The sequence below is a fragment of the Dermacentor silvarum genome, chromosome 2 (assembly GCF_013339745.2).
Source record: "Dermacentor silvarum isolate Dsil-2018 chromosome 2, BIME_Dsil_1.4, whole genome shotgun sequence".
NCBI classification, from domain to species: domain Eukaryota; kingdom Metazoa; phylum Arthropoda; class Arachnida; order Ixodida; family Ixodidae; genus Dermacentor; species Dermacentor silvarum.
Genome location: NC_051155.1, coordinates 9,345,367 through 9,363,516, shown reverse-complemented (window position 1 = coordinate 9,363,516; position 18,150 = coordinate 9,345,367). Strand labels below are relative to the sequence as shown.

The window sequence follows — 18,150 nt, the reverse complement described above, 5'->3', positions numbered from 1 at the left end:
AAAACGATAACTTCTTTTTGTACATTGAATAGTGTGGGCCAATACCTATGGAAACAAGATAGAGTTGTCATGAAAGCTACCCAGAACGTTATTTTTTTTGAATGAATGTGGAGAAAACATTTACCATGGAAAATAAGTGTCACAAAAAAGAATTCAGTGCCTAAAATTACAGTATTTGTGGTGACCAAACTTGCAGCTGTGTTTAAAGTAAAAAAAAAAGCTGCTGTATATGCTTCACGGACAAATGAAAGCCTCTTGATGATGATAACAGTAGCATAGGCATAAATGTTATTATTATAATATTTTATTTTCAGCAGTGCTGTGTTGCGGATGAGCTGAAAACTGGAGCCTGTTAGCCCCATTGATCATAAGTGGGCATGCATTCTACTCGGCACGCTTTTTTCATTTTCGAAGACGTTTAGTACCGGAAAAAGGTCTGAAGAAGAGGCAGATGAATCAGTTTCTTCGATGCACTCATCGTCTTCAGAGTCATAGTGGTACCACGGTCTAATCCCTCCACCTGGCCTCCAACCTATCTTCAAACAAGTCGATTCCTCTGCAAGTGGAGGTTTAATGTGCTATTTATCAAAGGAAAAGCATTTGTTATCGCTTAAAATGACGAGCAAGATAAATACAATATCGTATCCGAAGTCTATTATTAGTTTTTGATTTGAAGAAAAAGATTGCGTATTAGAGAAGTGTGTGTCATGTCAGTGTCATAAACTACGTGCCTCACCATGAAATATCTGGAAGTTTACCAGATAGAGAGGTGTAAGCAGCAGTCTACAGTGCTGTATCGTACCGAGCGGGAGTGAGAAATTTGACATACAAGCTTAGTTGCTTTTAAGGTTTTTTTTATGACAGTCAAAGAAGACATGTTCAGTCCCATCTTGTTTCTTTTCCAGTCATTATAGCCATGATGACCAGAACAGAAACAATGTAGCAAGCTCCTACTTGCTCCCTCACAACGATAATTTGTTAAATGAAAATGCAAAGAATTTTAAACCGATCAAAAGTGCTCTATGCAATTTTAATGAAATGATACTTCATGTTGACTGAAACTCTGGCAGCAACTCTGCATTTTCAGTACCCTCAGGGCCACATGGCATTAAAGAGGGGAGTGGTTACAAAGTAATAGAATAAAGCAAACAAGTGCGGTGAGTTGTTGTAACATAATAATTATCCTGATTATACAATGTTAGCCAAAGGTTTGCAAGAACAGTTGTTATCTGTGATGGCTGCGATACTTGGTGGTTCCATTTCTGAGATGTACGGGGGATGAAAGAAAGACTTCGTGTTGCATGAATCAATTCCTATCTTATTGGGAAGATCGACGCAGTTTGAAATGCACTGAGGCCGCAGTATGAAGTCGTCATGAAGTGTGTGGTGTGATGGAAAATTTTATGAAATAGGGAAAGAAATGGGCGACATTGCGGCGAATAGCTAGTGGAATATGTGCTAGGTTAGTTTACATTGAGGTTATACTCGCGGTACGGTTATAATTAGAAAGAATGAAACGAGTAGAGTTATTTTGTACTAGTTCAAGTGAAGTAATAAGATTAACGCAACTAGGATCCCGTATTGCAGGTGCATATTCAAGTTTCGAGCAAATTAGAGTCTTGTAAAGCTGTAGTTCTAAAATGCACGGTGTTTTGAAAAAGTTGCGCCGTAAGTACCCGAGCAAGTGATAAGCATTGCTTATGACGTACTCTACATTAATAGTCCAATTTAAGTTATTTGTAATGGGTACACCGAGATATTTATATGACATGACAAAATCTGAGGGAATGATGTTAACACGGCAAGTGCTAGGATTAGAATTAGATCCGGATACGTGCATTATTTTACGTTTGTTTACTACAAGAGGCTCATGTACAGTTTGCATGAAATCAATAACTAGGCTAGCCCTGCACCATAAGAGGTAGCTAGAAAAGGCAAGCTCACACAACCGGCTAGCATATTAATATCAAACTTCACAAACTGGAGAAATCACTAAAAACAATTTTTTTTCTCTTCAAACAGCAGGTGACAAACAAACCCGAGCACAGTGTGCTCTCTAAAAGATTTTGGAATGTACTCGCAGAATAAGTTCGGCTTAACATTCAATGAATCGACGGTGGACGAGCAAGGGAAACCTCAGTGTGGGAACTTGTCTTCTTTTCGGCCCTCACAAATATGTTTGCTTGGTGAAACGTTGGCCCCAAGCTGAGGCTTCCCTGGCTCACCTCTGTTACTCAACTGAAGTGTTCATCTCCTTGCAACCTCCTTGCCTTGTTTGAATACATATACCGAGATTCTTTTTCAACATGAAACCGCAAGTTCCATTTTCCAAGGATCTGTGAGCATTAATTGGGCTTGCGTATATGTTGATTTAGTGTCCTCGTTAAATCACACAATATTTGCAGAAGTCATTGTAAGCGTTGCCGTCTCCATAACGTTCCTTGGTTTCCCTACGAGCACTCCACTTGTGTCAAAGCCTTTACTGCCGCACCTGAACACTAAATGTGCAGCAGAATATCAAGAGCAGACAATGTGTGATGTAAAATTGGGCATAACCCCCCCCCCCCCCTTTCTACACTTCGTGCCTCTCGCCAATGTGTTATGAGAGCAATGGGACATTGCAGCTCGAGCTTATCTTGACAACAGTACATTTTTGCCGAGCAATTTTTGATGTTCCTTTCTTTAATCTAGCTGACATCGTCGAACGCAGAGAATATAAAACGTCAAGCAGCACTGTACGCAATACAAGTACGAGGGTAGCTCAGCATAAATATCGATGTCTGAACTTTGAAGCTTCGTTCTCCCTGCTTTAGCGGCACGCTGAACACGATGAGAAAACCTCGCTCGATTTCAGCTTTGGGTTCCATTAAATAGATGGTGGTGGCGTGGAGCAGAGGTAGAATACCCGGCCTCAAATCTGAAGGTCGTAAGTTCGAATCCTACTCCAGTCCACCACATTTTCAGGCATGGAGTGGTGACTGACACCAGCAAGAAAAAAAATATATCGCCGAGATCTAGTGGGGCTATACTAGTTCAGGTGCAACCAAACTAGGAAGGCCCACTAAGCTTCATCAAAGTCACTCCCTCACCAAAACAGGAATTGGCCTCCCTGGTGCAGTATTCGGCCACTACTTCCCTCATTACACCGATAATTAACCCATGGCCCTCAGTTCCCAGTGGCTGCGGAGCACCTGACCAAGGCGGCGGTCAGACCTGCTACGCGGCTACAGTGTACTAGTACACTGTAACGCGGCAGAGGGTGCTAAGAATCTCTGGGTCAAGACAGGCCGCCAATGGAAACTGAACCTGGCAACGTTCAACACGCGTACCCTCTCGAGTGAGGCTAGCTTAGCAGGACTATTTGAAGAATTATCAGACATTTCCTGGGATATTATTGGCCTTAGTGAGGTTAGAAGAACTGGTGAGGCTTACACAGTGCTGACTAACGGCCATGTCCTCTGCTACAGAGGTCTTCCAGATTAGAAAGAATCCGGGGTAGGATTTCTAGCGCATAACAACATAGCGGGCAACATTGATGAATTCTACAGCATTAATGAGAGGGTACCAGTCGTCGTAATAAAGCTGAATAGGAGGTACAAAATGAAGGTAGTACAAGCCTATGCCCCAACCTCTAGTCACGATGATGAAGAAATAGAACAGTTTTATGAAGATGTTGAACTAGCAATGAGAAAGGTGCAAACTCAGTATACTTTAGTCATGGGCGACTTCACTGCAAAAGTGGGGAAAAAGCAGGTTGGTGTGCAAGCAATTGGCAACTACGGCATCGATTCTAGGAATGCAAGAGGAGAGATGTTAGTAGAATTCGCGGAAAGGAATAGGCTCCGAATACTGAATACCTTCTTCAGGAAGCGCAGCAACAGGAAGTGGACCTGAAAAAGCCCTAATGGAGAAACAAAGAATGAAATAGATTTCATACTCTCTGCCGATCCAAGCATAGTGCAGGATGTAGAAGTGTTAGGTAAGGTTAAGTGCACTGACCATAGGTTAGTGAGGTCTAGTATTTCTCTCAATTTGAAGAGAGAGAGAGAGAGTAAAATTAGTCAAGAGGAAACTGGCCAACCTAGAGGCAGTAAGGGTAAAAGCAGACCAATTCAGGCTGGTGCTTGCAAACAAAATGCAGCTTTAGAAAAGGAAGATAAAGACAACATAGATGTAATGAATGAAACCGTAACTAGGTTGATCTCAGAAGCAGCAGTTGAAGTGGGAGGTAGGGCACCAAGGCAACCAGCAGGTAAGCTCTCCCAAGAAACAAAGGACCTAATAAAGAAACGACAGAAGATGAAAATGTCCAACTCAAGAGATCAGATAGAATTCGCTGAACTGTGAAAACTAATCAACAAGAAAAAAGTAAGGGATATTCGAAATTATAACGTGGGAAAGATTAAGGAAGCCGTAAAATATGGACGCAGCATTAAATCAGTAAGAAGAAAGCTTGGCATAGGACAAGGCAAGATGTATGCACTGAAAGATAAGCATGGTAATATCATCAGCAATTTCGATGGCATAGTAAAAGCAGCGGAAGAATTCTATACTGACCTGTACAGTGCCCAAAACAGCCAAGCTACTTTCATTCAAAATAGTGATGAACCGGATACAGAGGCTCCTTCTATAACTAGCGCTGAAGTTAGAAGGGCCTTGAAAGACATGACCAGGGGAAAAGCTGCTGGAGAAGATGGAATAACAGTAGATTTAATCAAAGATGGGGGAGATATCATGCTTGAAAAGCTTGCGGCCCTTTATACGCAATGCCTCACAACTTCATGTGTACCAGATAGCTGGAAGAACGCCAACATTATACTAATCCATAAGAAGGGAGACGTTAAAGAACTGAAGAATTATAGACCCATTAGCTTGGTTTCAGTATTGTATAAAATATTCACCAAGATAATTTCCAATAGAATCAGGGCAACACTTGACTTCAGCCAACCAAGAGAACAGGCTGGCTTCAGGGAGGGATATTCTACGATGGATCATATCCATGTCATAAATCAGGTAATCGAGAAATCTGCGGAGTACAATCAACCTCTCTACATGGCTTTCATAGATTATGAAAAGGCATTTGATTCAGTAGAGATACCAGCAGTCATAGAGGCATTGCGTAATCAAGGAGTACAGAAGGCATACGTGAATATCTTAGCAAACATCTACAAGGATTCCACAGCTACCTTGGTTCTCCACAAGAAAAGTAGAAAGTTACCTATCAAGAACGGGGTCAGGCAAGGAGACACAATCTCTCCAATGCTATTCACTGCATGCTTAGAAAAAGTATTCAAGCTCTTAGACTGGGAAGGCTTAGGAGTGAGGATCAACGGCGAATATCTCACCAACCTTCGGTTTGCAGAAGACATTGTCCTATTCAGCAACAATGGAGACGAATTACAACAAATGATTGAGGACCTTAATCGAGAAAGTGTAAGAATTGGGTTGAAGATGAATATGGAGAAGACAAAAATAATGTTCAATAGCCTGACAAGGGAACAAGAATTCAGGATCGCCAGTCAGCCTCTAGAGTCTGTAAAGGAGTGCGTTTATCTAGGTCAATTACTCATAGGGGACGCTGATCACGAGAAAGAAATTTACAGAAGAATACAATTTGGTTGGAGTGCATACGGCAGGCATTGCCAAATCCTGACTGGGAGCTCACCACTGTCGTTGAAAAGAAAAGTGTACAATCATTGCATTCTACCGGTGCTAACATATGGGGCACAAACTTGGAGGTTAACAAAGAAGCTCGAGAACAAGTTAAGGACCGCACAAAGAGCGATGGAACGAAAAATCTTAGGACTAACGTTAAGAGACAGGAAGAGAGCGGTGTGGATCAGAGAACAAACGGGAATAGCCCATATTCTAGTTCACATTAAGCGGAAGAAATGGAGCTGGGCAGGTCATGTAATGCGTAGGATGGATAACCGGTGGACCATTAGGGTTACAGAATGGATACCAAGAGAAGGGAAGCGCAGTCGAGGTCGGCAGAAAACCAGATGGGATGATGAAGTTGGGAAATTTGCAGGCGCAAGTTGGAATACGCTAACGCAAGACAGGGGTAATTGGAGATCGCAGGCCTTCGTCCTGCAGTGGACATTTAGGCTGATGATGATTAGAGAAGTGTAATATGATTTTCGCGAGAAGTTATCGCTTCAGAGACAGAGCCTCATATCGCACCTACAGTAAAACCAAACCAAGTAACAAGGCATCATTTTTCGCAGCAAGAAAAGTAAACAACGAAGACGAAAGACAGTTCGCAATACCAACTAATGTTCCTGTCATACGAAAAAAACTTCTTTGTTATGTATATAATAACATTCAATATATAAAATACATTACGTTACTTGCCGCGATACTAAACCAGAGAAGTCAATTTTCTTTATTGACATGATCTAATAGGTGATGCTACCTCCTTTAGTTGGCGACAACTACTTTGCTTCGCTTGGCAAGAAAGCAATGTCACGAAATCTCTCAAAAATTCAGAAAGCACGAACACAAAGTTTTGCACATGAGTCTAGGAAGCCATAGAAGATTAACGTGCGCAACCGCTTGCGGAAATACAAGTACTTCGTTTTGTCCAAGAACATATACAAGAGCACTGTTTGGTAGAAGAGTGCACAAAGTGCATAAATACGCACACATACATAAAGCATAATGGCTTGACGACATAAGAAACTTATACTTAAATCACACATTTGCCTTTCAAAGAAATATAAAATTTATTACAATACGTATGATGATATTAGTTTTAAAATATTATGGGGTTTTACGTGCCAAAACTACAATCTGATTATGAGGCACGCCGTAGTGGGGGACTCCGGAAATTTGAACCACCTGGGATTCTTTAAAGTGCACCTAAATCTAAGTACACGGGTGTTTTCGCATTTCGCACCCATCGACATACAGCCGCCGTGGCCGAGATTCGATCCCGCGACCTCGTACTCAGCAGCCCAACAAAGATGATATTAGTACCTGCTAAGAAAACTTCTAAAATGACAAGCGCTTTTCTCTTAGGCCCACTGTTGGTCATGGGCCAAATATTAAAAAAAAATGAATGGCCATCGCTAAAAATGAATGGCCAGTGCTAAATATGCTCTCAATGTAAGCAGTTCAGTTTCGCATCCCGAGCACTCGAGAAGGAGGTGGTGGACATCTTCGTCTAGGTGGGTTGCTTCAAGTATTTTATCACTTTGAAGTGACGGAAGGGAGAGTTTTTTTGCATGAGTCGATAAATATTATTTCGGAATTGAAGAGTGGCCCATGCCTACTGGCGTTTTGACCCAAGTTGGCAGTCAAGAGGGCCATTCAAGACCAGCAGAGACCGAGTGACGCGTACTCGAAGTCGGCGTCAAAGAGCTTCTTCGAGCCCTGGTACCCAGTGCTTGGCACTATCGAAGATACATGTATATCTTAGATACTATCTTAGATACTCTTTGGGTATCTTGTATATGTATCATGATAGGTCTGGCAAGACGTGGATCAGTATCTCTATTTCCGATACATGAAAGAATGTATCGTGCATCTTAAGATATAAGATACAACCTACGTCACAAGGGTTCCTCAATGACCGCAACCCGACGCTTTATCAGTCACCGCCAGAAACGCACAGGGTATGTGCCCCTTTCCAATGAACGATCTTTCGCGCCCCGGCTTTAGGGAGCTGTGTCGTGATTGCACTGGGTACGTGCCGATCTTCAATGAACCTCCCTCCAAATTAAGCCACTTGGTCCATTCGATTCGCACGCACCACTGTGAACCAGTTCAGGGCGGTTCACGCGAAGTTCAGAAGTTGTGCAGCTCGCGATTTCGGCGGTGCAGTCACTTTGCGGCACTCGAAACGAACGCCAAGTTGTGGACGCGTTGCAGGCGTTATGTTTCGTCCAGGTAATGTGCACGGAGTGCGTAACTTACAGAGGTCCTGAACTGATGGTATGATCATATTCTGAGACGTAAATGCACCTGCGCTTGCGTAGACACAGCAGACGTACTTAAGTGGGGCTTTAATTAAGGGCGCTTGCGCATGTGTGCTGTGTAGCCTACTGCGCTGCTGCTTGGCACATGCAAGGTAAATACACCTGGTAGCGAAGCTTCCGTAGAAGCCCATACTTCAAAACATGGCGGTTCATGGGCGGTTCATGGGGCTTAGCGCCATCTGTGTGAGGAGAGAACACTTCCGGTGGAAGAAAAAATAATGTGACTCCATATCCTTTAAAAAACAGAAGTGACGTCATTTTGTTCTTAAAGGCGCGAAATTTGTTTTCAGGGGCCTTCCATTAGAACTGTATATTCAACTTCCCCTCCATTCGACGTGATGGGCGTTTCGAGCTTTCAGAGCGGAAACCGATGCAGGAAAAGTTCAGCCATAGGGGTGCCCAAACCGCACCCTTGCGCAGAACATACTTTGTTCGGAGGCCGACGAACGCTTTGGGCGTAGTGTGCTCGTCCTTTCGTCGGACGCCAAGCCCGTCGGCCAGCGCTGTCCCACGAAAACAACTAAAGTGAACAATTATCTGGCGGTCGCAACTCACTACTTTTGACTAAACAGGGAAACAATGAAACTAAACACGTCATCAAATTCAGACAAACGTCGACAAGCAAAGCAACACAACATGTGAGGGGGGCGTATTGTAACAGGTGAACTTTACGAGTGCCCCTTTCTGCCCAATTGCAAGTGATTACGCCCGCCGCTATCGGTGGGCGCTGAAAAAAGGTATTGATTAGGTATTTATTGATAATGATCAAGTAAAATAGAGCTGTTCTTTTCTCGGTATGCGTATATAAAATTGATTAGGAATTTTATTTTCGGTGAATGAATCTAACTATGTATCGCTTTAATTAAAAAACGCTTTTTTCTTTCGCAATGCTTGTTCCCTCCAAACATAGTCACGCTTCAATCTCTGCTCCGATAACCACCCTTGCTGATGTCGGTGACAATTCGTTCTGAACCGCTTTTCGCGCGAAGCTTCGCGACCATTTGGATCGACCTTGACACATGTGCGTCTGTAACAAGTCGGCAGCGACAGTAGCTATAGGGTGGAGCAAATGGTGAACCTGCACCTTTTGAAACGAACGGCGTGTGTTCAGAGAGCGCCATTGCCGCACAGCTCGAATGAATGGTTCAGGTGGAGCAGGCGAATCGACCGTATACCTACTGAGTTTGTGCCACTGGGTGTGCGGCAAGCGACGTTGCAACCACCGGTGCGCCACTCTTCTCGTGTCGGAGGCTACGCGCGGACTACTCGGCAACACCACTAGATTGTACAGCGTGTCCACAAAGAATCTGGTGCCCGTTCACATGCACCGGCGCGTTGCGGGGGCCACATGCAGGATTCGCGGCGCTAGATTGGCGCCGATTTTTCTTAAGGAAGCGCGAAAGAGGAGTCCTGCATGCTGCAGTGCACAGCTCACACATAACTGGTGTCCACGACGGCAATACGTTGTGTGGCTATATTCATTCAACGCTAAACTCATTACCGTCGACAGTTATCGTGGGATGGGTGCTGCCAATTTTTTGTACTATTTGTTCTTTATTTGCCATTCACTTTAAACAAGTGGGTTGTCATGTTTCTCACTCAGTAAGGCTCCTCGGTGCGGTTACTATACCCCGGTTTATTTTCTGCGTAATCGCTCGCTTGTGTGCTCATGTGCGGTATATTTGGGCTTGCCGCGCACAAGGCTTAGAATGTAGATGTTCTGTGCTTCGTAATAGCTCCTAGCGACGACGTATTATCGCTGGTAGCTCACTTACTCTGTCGACCGTCACGAAACATTCAGCTTCAAACATACGTATGACTGTGGTATATTTAGTATGTCCCCTATGCTTTGGCGCATTGATTCACGAGTGAGCCCATCCACTTGTTTTTTATACGTTAGCGATGTAGTGGGCGTAAGTCTGAGTGCGAGTTGGGAAGAATGTGTGTATAGGTAATGTGCGAGAAACTTACTATGCCGGGAAGCGGCGCTACACATTTGGTCATTTGGTCACAATTTGGTCACTGTGTAACAAGGGGTCGTGCACTCTTGCCAACATTTCGCTGTTGAATTTCTTTCTTTGGAGGATAGCGCTATTGCGCTGGCAGTTGAGTAATTTCTTTTTTTTTTATCCGCGAGAAAATCCGTGCGTCGCGAAGGACCAACAACACAGGCAGCACCTGTGTATACAGCAGCGGTCCGTGAGCTTGGCCACACAGATTCATCCCATTTTTATTATGCCAGTTGCTATTTCTCGAGCCAACTACTGCACACGTATTCTCTATACTAGTCTGCATTTTGCAGCATAAAGTGAAGACATTGCGTTAGCGATCACCCAGTTGCATTTGCGACAACTGATCGCACGCGCCGTAGCAGTGTAGAAGCGGTAATGGTGTTGCATTCGTGCGCTTGAGGCAACGTACGGCGTGCCTCTGAAAGCTCCACCTCTAAAGCAAACTATGGCTCCGACGGAAGCATAGGAGCCCAGCATGCCCTTATGTGAGGACGGGAAGCAGCGGGAATCTCGAAAGCAACTTCATTTGCTTTACCTTCTGTGCGCGTGAATAGAGAAGTGAGGGGTAGGGGAGACGTGCAGTTGAGATGTTTCTCGCCAAGTGAAGAAATTCTCGTGAAGGACGTCCACCCTGTTTCCACGCCTTTTCGGAAGCGCGCAGCGTGAACACTCGTCGCACATGCTCGATGGCACAATTACGGAGAGCTCTTCATATTGACGGGGTGTTTCGCGCACAGCATAACTTCGAACATACCGTTGAATTAGACGAAGGCCGCTGGCACTCAAGCAATGTAACCAGTCGCAACGTTTGAAGCAGGCTGGCGCGCCTTTATGGGTCAAGTCCAGCACGCCATGCGCGAAAATGTAAGTGGTTGTTCGTTCACAAATACGTTTATAGTCTTGGTATCCGCAGCGTCACGTTCTTTGATATACGATGAAATCGATGTCCTATACTCGACGTCCCTTACTGCTACGAAACAAATATGAATGCGCATCAATTTCATTTCTTTTCATCGGTTTACTCAAGCCCTGGTCCCAATGGTGTCGTCAAAGTCAAATGTTCTGCTGCGTCGGAAATGTTGAGAAAAGGCATTATATGTGAAATATATTACACCCCCGCGACGATAAAAAAAAAAAAACAAACAAGAAACAAACAAAAAACAACAAGAACATCGCCATTACCTAAGTATATGACTATAGCTGTTTTCTTATTTCATATTGAACTAGTACTACTTACGGGCATATATGCTGCAGACCTTTTCGTGGCGCCCACAAAGAAGAAATAAAGGAACGTGTATCTACGCATTTGGCTTGGTTAATTTAAGCTACGAGTATTGGGGCGCAATGCAATAAAACTGGTTCACTTTTTCTTTATGTGGCTTAATGTCCAATAGAACAAAATCAAGTGTTAGACGTTTTTGCGTCTTTCACAGTCTAGATGAGTGAATGCTTGGGTTATGAAGCCATGTGATCATACTGCCTAAATGCTTCTCTAGCCTACTAATCTGACTTAAGCTACCATAATGTACCGTAATATTTATTGTTTTTTATACGTTTGCTCATACAGTAGGTGTCGTTATGTCTCTTCTTCATGTCCCATGGATACTTCAACTTCGACTCAAGAGCCAGAGCCAATCTGACCATGCGAAACTTTACAGTCTTTGCAGGAGCTCAAGTGGAGGGTTTCAGATTAACCGGAAATACGAGTTCGTAAGATGGACTTTTTGGCTAAAACAAATATACCCGGGGAAAACACTGAACTTTTATCATAACTGTGGTCAATTGTTTAGCATTGAATTACTCTATTTAAGCTTAGCTTACCACTTTTTGGATCACATATTCATTTGCTGATCTGTGCGCTGCTAGTTTGTTATTCGTACAAATATTAATCTCCCCACAGAAGCTAAGGAGCACCCCTTAACTGAAGCAACACGAGCCTTTAAGTGATGAACAATCCAAACAATTCCAACTGCAGCCTAGTGTTTCAGAACAATTGTGCACACGGACTAAAACATCAAACCATATAAGAACAGTTACGATATTTGTAGCTTGCTTTTGCTTTTGATTTTCTTCCTCTTAAAAATGACAGAACAACAGCAGCTGCACTACCTGGGCCGATAACTGCATGGGTGGAAGCAGCAAGAGCAGTTTACTGCGCTTGCAGGGAAAGGCTACAGGAAGCATGACCCGACTGCAGCAATTGAGAAGGCTGCCTTTTTACGTCTGATTAAGTGATAAAATGTCGCAGCTTCACCCGAAAGGCGAAGCATCAATTGTGATAGCAAATTAGTAGAGAGCTATTCGGAGTAGGGATAGTAGTTTTATCGGCTACATAAACTAGGAGACATTCACTTACTAACTGAATTAACAAGCGTGGCGTCAGCGCGCACAAGCACTCATGAATAGATCACACTCGATGACCGCAGACAACCACTGTCAAAACGCTGGCAGCAAGTGCAGCCGCCGCAGCGATCGAAGGTTCGTGCGGTCTATCGCTTCAACGGAAAGTGAGTGGCCGAATGCGCAGCGCTTACAAAGGTCAGAGCCGTGTGGAGATCGCGTGCAAGATACGGCGCGCGCGACAACACCGGCAGCCCGTACCGGCGCAAACATATAATAAAGAACCAAGCGCGAAGCGCGAAGTACATGAATGCATTTGTTGGCAGAGTAGAATCCCCCTCTCCCTCCCACGCTGCCTTCCCGCTTTGCTCCTTTCGCGTGGGAGATTGCGTCGCTAGTTCCCCTAGCGCCCGGTTGCCAGATATGCATTTGGTGCCGCAGCTAAGCGTCCCCCCCGCCCTCCCTCCTTCCCATATCGCCACGGCTTTCGCACGACGGAATAAGTGGTGTTTGCTCTCCGCCGTGCGTTCGCTCTCCGTGATAGCGCGCGTCCCACGCGCGCTTTCCCTCGCACATACGGCGCGCGGCGGCGATTTTATCGCCCTTGGACTTTATACCGAACCTCACGGCGACGGCAACGACGACGGCAGAAATCTGCTTGAAGTGTCCATATCACAATAAAAAAATTGCCCGAGGCTTAACTCTTGTAAACCTAGTTATCACGAGCGAAAGGTCTGTTTGGCTTGGTTTTGCAAAGACTATGCACACTGTGTTTCATTAAAGCACGCTTCCGCGCTTGCTAAGCTTCTCTATAACGTGCTAATCTGGCCTCCCTTTGCTCCGGTGTTTCAGCAGCCAACTTGGCCTTTGCTTGAGATTTCGCATCCTGCCGTCTAGCTATATCTACTGGATGAACGGATTCAGCCTGTCACTTGCGCTGAAGCGCACGCACCGACGGCCCAGCCGGCGCGACATCCACAGCTGGCTCGTTGGCGCCCCTCGGCGCAACCGCGCTAACGCGCTCGTGCCACTGCTCCCGAGTTCGTCGTCTTCTTCCACAGCTGGCTCCATGGCTGCTCATCATTCCAGTGTAGAATTTCACTTCTCTTCTGTAGTCGTATCTTCTCTTCTGTCGTCCTCGTAGTGGGCTCATGCCGCGTTTACGGGGGCATGAACCATTCATTGTCTTACATGAGGGACAAATTTAGTTCTGATGGAATTTAAATTTAAAATAATTAGATGAAAAGAAATAAATTTAGATTAAATTTTGAAGAATCGCAAGCGGCAATGGCGGGCGGATGCTACTAACCACGCCGCCGAGCAAACTCGAGACATCGAACGCAAGCGTTTGTGGTTCGACATCAACTTGTCCCTCATCACTGTGATCCGCTCCGACGAACAGCGACACAATGCCTTGGAAGTGTTGAATGAACATTACGCTACTAGAGGAGAAGACCTTGGTGAATTTGGAATTTGCGGTATGTGTAAGGAAGCTTTAATCACTGCCTACGTTCATCACTGTGAACGGGTACGTATACCCAAAATTTGGTGCAATGGTGATCCATCTCCACGGAGTGGAATGGCCGACGAATTTTTTTCGTTGTTCCCCATCTTGGGTACCATTTTCATAATAAATTGACAGTCACTTTAGCCTACGCCAAAGAGGATGAAGGCAAAAGCCTGCGCGCTCACGAGACACTCATTAACTAGCTTGATATTGTAGTTCGAATGCGTTGTTATTTCTTATTACTTGTTTTCCCGAACAAAGGTCACGGGTTTGAGTGCCTTAATTGATGCTACTTTAACTAATTGTGCCTTAATTAATTTAGCCTTAACACCAAATGTGGTGGGTTGAACTCCCACATAAGCTAGGCGGTGCGACTTCCACCGAAGGTCGTGGGTTCGAGTGCCTGAAATACCTCTATCTTAATTAATTTCTAAATAACACTATGATGACGGTAACCCGCGCACCATCAGAATTGTTGCTCGAGGGTTGCTTGCTTACTCATAGAAGACGATGACGACGGTGACACGCGCACCATCACAAGATGTGTATTTTGATTGTGTATGTCAAAGCGTGTATGCATAGGAGAGCCGCAAGTAGCTAGAAAGTGGCCTAAGTAATTTTAAAGTGAAGCTGTTTTTGCCTACTTTTCCAGCTTTTACATGGCTGCCTGGCTGTTGGGTCCGTGTTTATCCAGGGATATCATTTGTGGATATATATATATATATATATATATATATATATATATATATATATATATATATATATATACGACATCCGTGTTGTTTATCGCTCAGGCCGAAAACATTCCGACACAGACGCTCTTTCCTGGTCACCCCTGTCACATGATCCTATCTGCTCGTCTTTTCCCGCCTGCGGTGCCTTCGCCCTCAACATTTCCGACATGCCATCAGAGCAGCGCAAGGCCCCATGGATCTGTTCGCTTCTACATTTCCTGTCTAGCCGGTCGCCAGCGCCGATCTCTCGGACGCTCCGTCGCCAAGCCACGCACTTTATTATTCGCGATAATCTGCTTTACCGCCGCAACTACCACTCCAGCGGCCGCAAGTGGTTGCTTGTTATTCCCCGACACCTCCGCTCCGACATCTGCGCCACTTTCCACGATGACCCACAATGCGGCCACGCTGGGGTATTGAAGACATACTGTCGCCTCCAGGTTCGGTATACTACTGGCGCGGTATGTACCGTTTCGTCCGTCAGTATGTACGGTCATGCCCCCTGTGCCAACGCCGCAAGACGCCACCTAAACATGCTGCCGGCCCCTTGCAGCCTTTACCATGCCCCGCTCGAGCGTTCGACCACGTCGGCGTTGACCTATACGATCCGCTTCCCAGCACTTCCAGCGGCAACCGCTGGGTTATTGTTGCTATCGACCACCTTACGTGGTACGCAGAAACTTCAGCCCTGTCATCTGCCACAGCAAGAGACGTTGCTAGTTTTATCCTTCAGAACCTGATATTACGGCATGGAGCACCTCGAGAATTACTAAGCGACCGCGGTCGCGTTTTCCTCTCTGACGTCATTACAGCGTTCCAAAGGAGTGTCGCATCATTCACCGCACTACCACGGCATACCATCCCCAAACTAATGGCATGACAGAGCGTTTTAATCGCACCCTTGGCGACATGTTGGCCATGTATGTTTCATCTGACCACTCGAATTGGGATCGGATTCTGCCTTTCGTAACATACGCATACAATACTGCAACGCAAAGCACTACTGGATTTTCACCTTTCTTTCTTCTTTACGGACACGAATCTTCATGCACAATGGACACAATTCTACCCTACCGGCCGGATGCTTCAGAGTCGACGACTGTTTCCCGAGTGGCTGCATATGCCGAAGAATGTCGCCAGCTCGCTCGCTCGTTCACATCCCAGGACCAGTGGCGCCAAAAGCATCGCCACGATGCGTCCACTACGGCTACATCCTTTGCTCTCGGCTTGCTGGTCTGGTTGTGGGTGCCGTCTACTCCACCGGGCCTTTCCTCCAAGCTGTATTCCAAGTACCATGGTCCCTATCGGGTACTGCGACAAACATCCGCAGTCAACTACCTCATCGAGCCGATGGACGCGTCTTCCGACCAGCGTCGTCGCGGTCAGGAAATTGTCCACGTTTCCCGCCTCAAGCAGTGCCACGACCCCCCTACCTTCTCCTGCCCCTAGGTCGCCAGGATGGCTCCTCTTTCGGTGGGGAGTGATTGTACTGAAGGCAGTGGGCCACGGTGCTGGTGAAGGAAGAAGACAAGCGACGCTTGCTCGCCCGCTTCGCCATAGCTCCCTTTTGACTTGTTTTCGGTCTGCAGTTGAAACTAGATCGAGTGCTGCTAGGCAAACATCCCCATTGCAATACAAACCTTATATAAGAGCATCTGTTAAGTCGCTTAGCCGTATAACCGTTGTTTTCTGACCCAGTATGCGCACCTCCGTTCAGGGCAACTAAAAAATACTTTATTACAAGAAACGTGGACAAACGTATACAGGGTGCCTCACAGGCATCTCTAAAGCACGCCGATTCTTTAATAGGATGATGAATTATATTTCACAGATGTTTGCGTTTACTTTACTTTTTTTGATTCATCTATTGGGCATGTGCTGCTTGGGTGTGTTAGTTCTTATCCAATACTGCACAATGGGTGGGTGACACAAAAGGTACAGAATGCCTAAATGTTGCTCGATACGTGTAGTACTTTTCCGTGCATACATCTGTCATCACAATTCTTCCCTGAACAAGCATCACACGTCGCGTTCGTCTTTTGACATCTCAGCGCATACTGGGCATCCATCTGATCTCGTGTTTGCATAAAAAATAGATGTGAATAAAGTAGTGACCTTTGTAGTGGGCAAACAAACATTTTATGAGATAAGCAGGCAGCATAAGATGAAAGCAAACAAAATTTTACGCATCGCTGTTAGTTGTTAAGCACTCATTTAACCGCGTCACTTAAAATCTTCGTTTCACATAGATTCCACATTCTGCGTTGGATCTGCATATTTTCCAGTGGTTTAGAGGAAGCGCTACGTGAGGACCAAAAAGGCCGTATATTGTGGACGACGCCAACGACCACGATAATTTTGATCTGGGGTCACGGAGAAACAGGATGTCCCTATAGGCAGCCTTGTAGCTACGGACGACGCCAGATCAAAATACGCCTCTAATTCGAGGGTCGCGTACGATATGGGCCGCTCTAGATATGTGCCACCTGTGATGCGGGCTGCTTAGGCGGCATGACGGCTACCACTCATTAGTGGGGCCAGCCAAAAAAGGTGCGGATAGGCGTTACAATATTGAGCTAGTTTTCTGGCTATGCGCTAGCATTTTACGCAGGCCATGAATAAGAATGTAGATTGGTAACCCTTGGTAACCTAGGAGAATACTGCATCAAGTTGTTCCTTCATGCACCGTTTATAATGAATATCAGAAAATGGTGCAAGTCTCATTATTGGTATTGTATTGTAGAATTTTGAGCAGTCACCTACTTTATTTGGATAACTGCCATATGACTCCTAAACTGATTACTTTAAACGTGCGGAATTTGCTTCGTTGTTTTTTATGCCGCTGTAGTGATATTAGAACAGTGATTGGAAAAAGAAGTGATTTCGCCTAAAGAATATGCATATTGCAAAGGTTGTCCTACACTATAAGTACAAATGAGTATCAATCTAAGAAACTTTTCATGTGTCCAAGAAACATTTTTTTACCTTGACAGAAATGGGTCTTCTTTTACAGCGGTAGCAAAACACCTTGCTCTAACATTTGAAACATTTGTAAATGATAGTGCAAGACTGCTTACCGTTGCAAGTCTGCAGGCACAGTTCTCTCGAAGTGAACCCATCCGTACTTGAGCCGCAGGATATGAAATCCTCGCATCGACCCGTGCTGCGATTGTAGCGAAATCGGAATACATACGACGCACGTAGGTATATATAGAGGCGCAAGAGGACGAGTCCATTGCTGAAAATAAAGAAGGCAGTAAATAAACTACACCGAGCTACGTATTTGGCAAAGTACACCTGCCTTGCAGTTACGTGCGCCTACTTTACAGCCAATTGAAGATATCCTTCAATAAGAATCCTTCAAGAGTACAAGAAAGTATTATACCCGAGTGCCTATACGAGTGAGGAACACTGAGCAGCATCCTCAAAATCTGATGCCCCTCCCGCCCCCCTCCCAAATACGACTAATCCCAGGACAAGCGGAAGCGTGTTAGCCGTGAGCGCCTTACTCTTTGGCTGCATAACGTTAGGTTTGTAGTGCATTCATTAGGAACTGTTGTGATCGGCAATTTTTTACA

General features: G+C 45.2%; 1 protein-coding gene and 1 long non-coding RNA gene across 2 annotated transcripts in view; both read right to left on the bottom strand.

Annotated features, from left to right (window-relative positions):
* Positions 1–18,150, bottom strand: part of LOC119439895 (very long-chain specific acyl-CoA dehydrogenase, mitochondrial) — a 444,311-nt gene that overhangs the window by 239,963 nt on the left and 186,198 nt on the right. The gene's annotated exons all lie outside the window — the stretch shown is intronic.
* LOC125942896 (uncharacterized) lies at positions 277–17,772 on the bottom strand. The gene is made up of 2 exons (XR_007465406.1): positions 17,650–17,772; positions 277–556 (listed from the first exon to the last, which is right to left on the bottom strand). It is a non-coding gene; the product is annotated as an uncharacterized LOC125942896 (long non-coding RNA).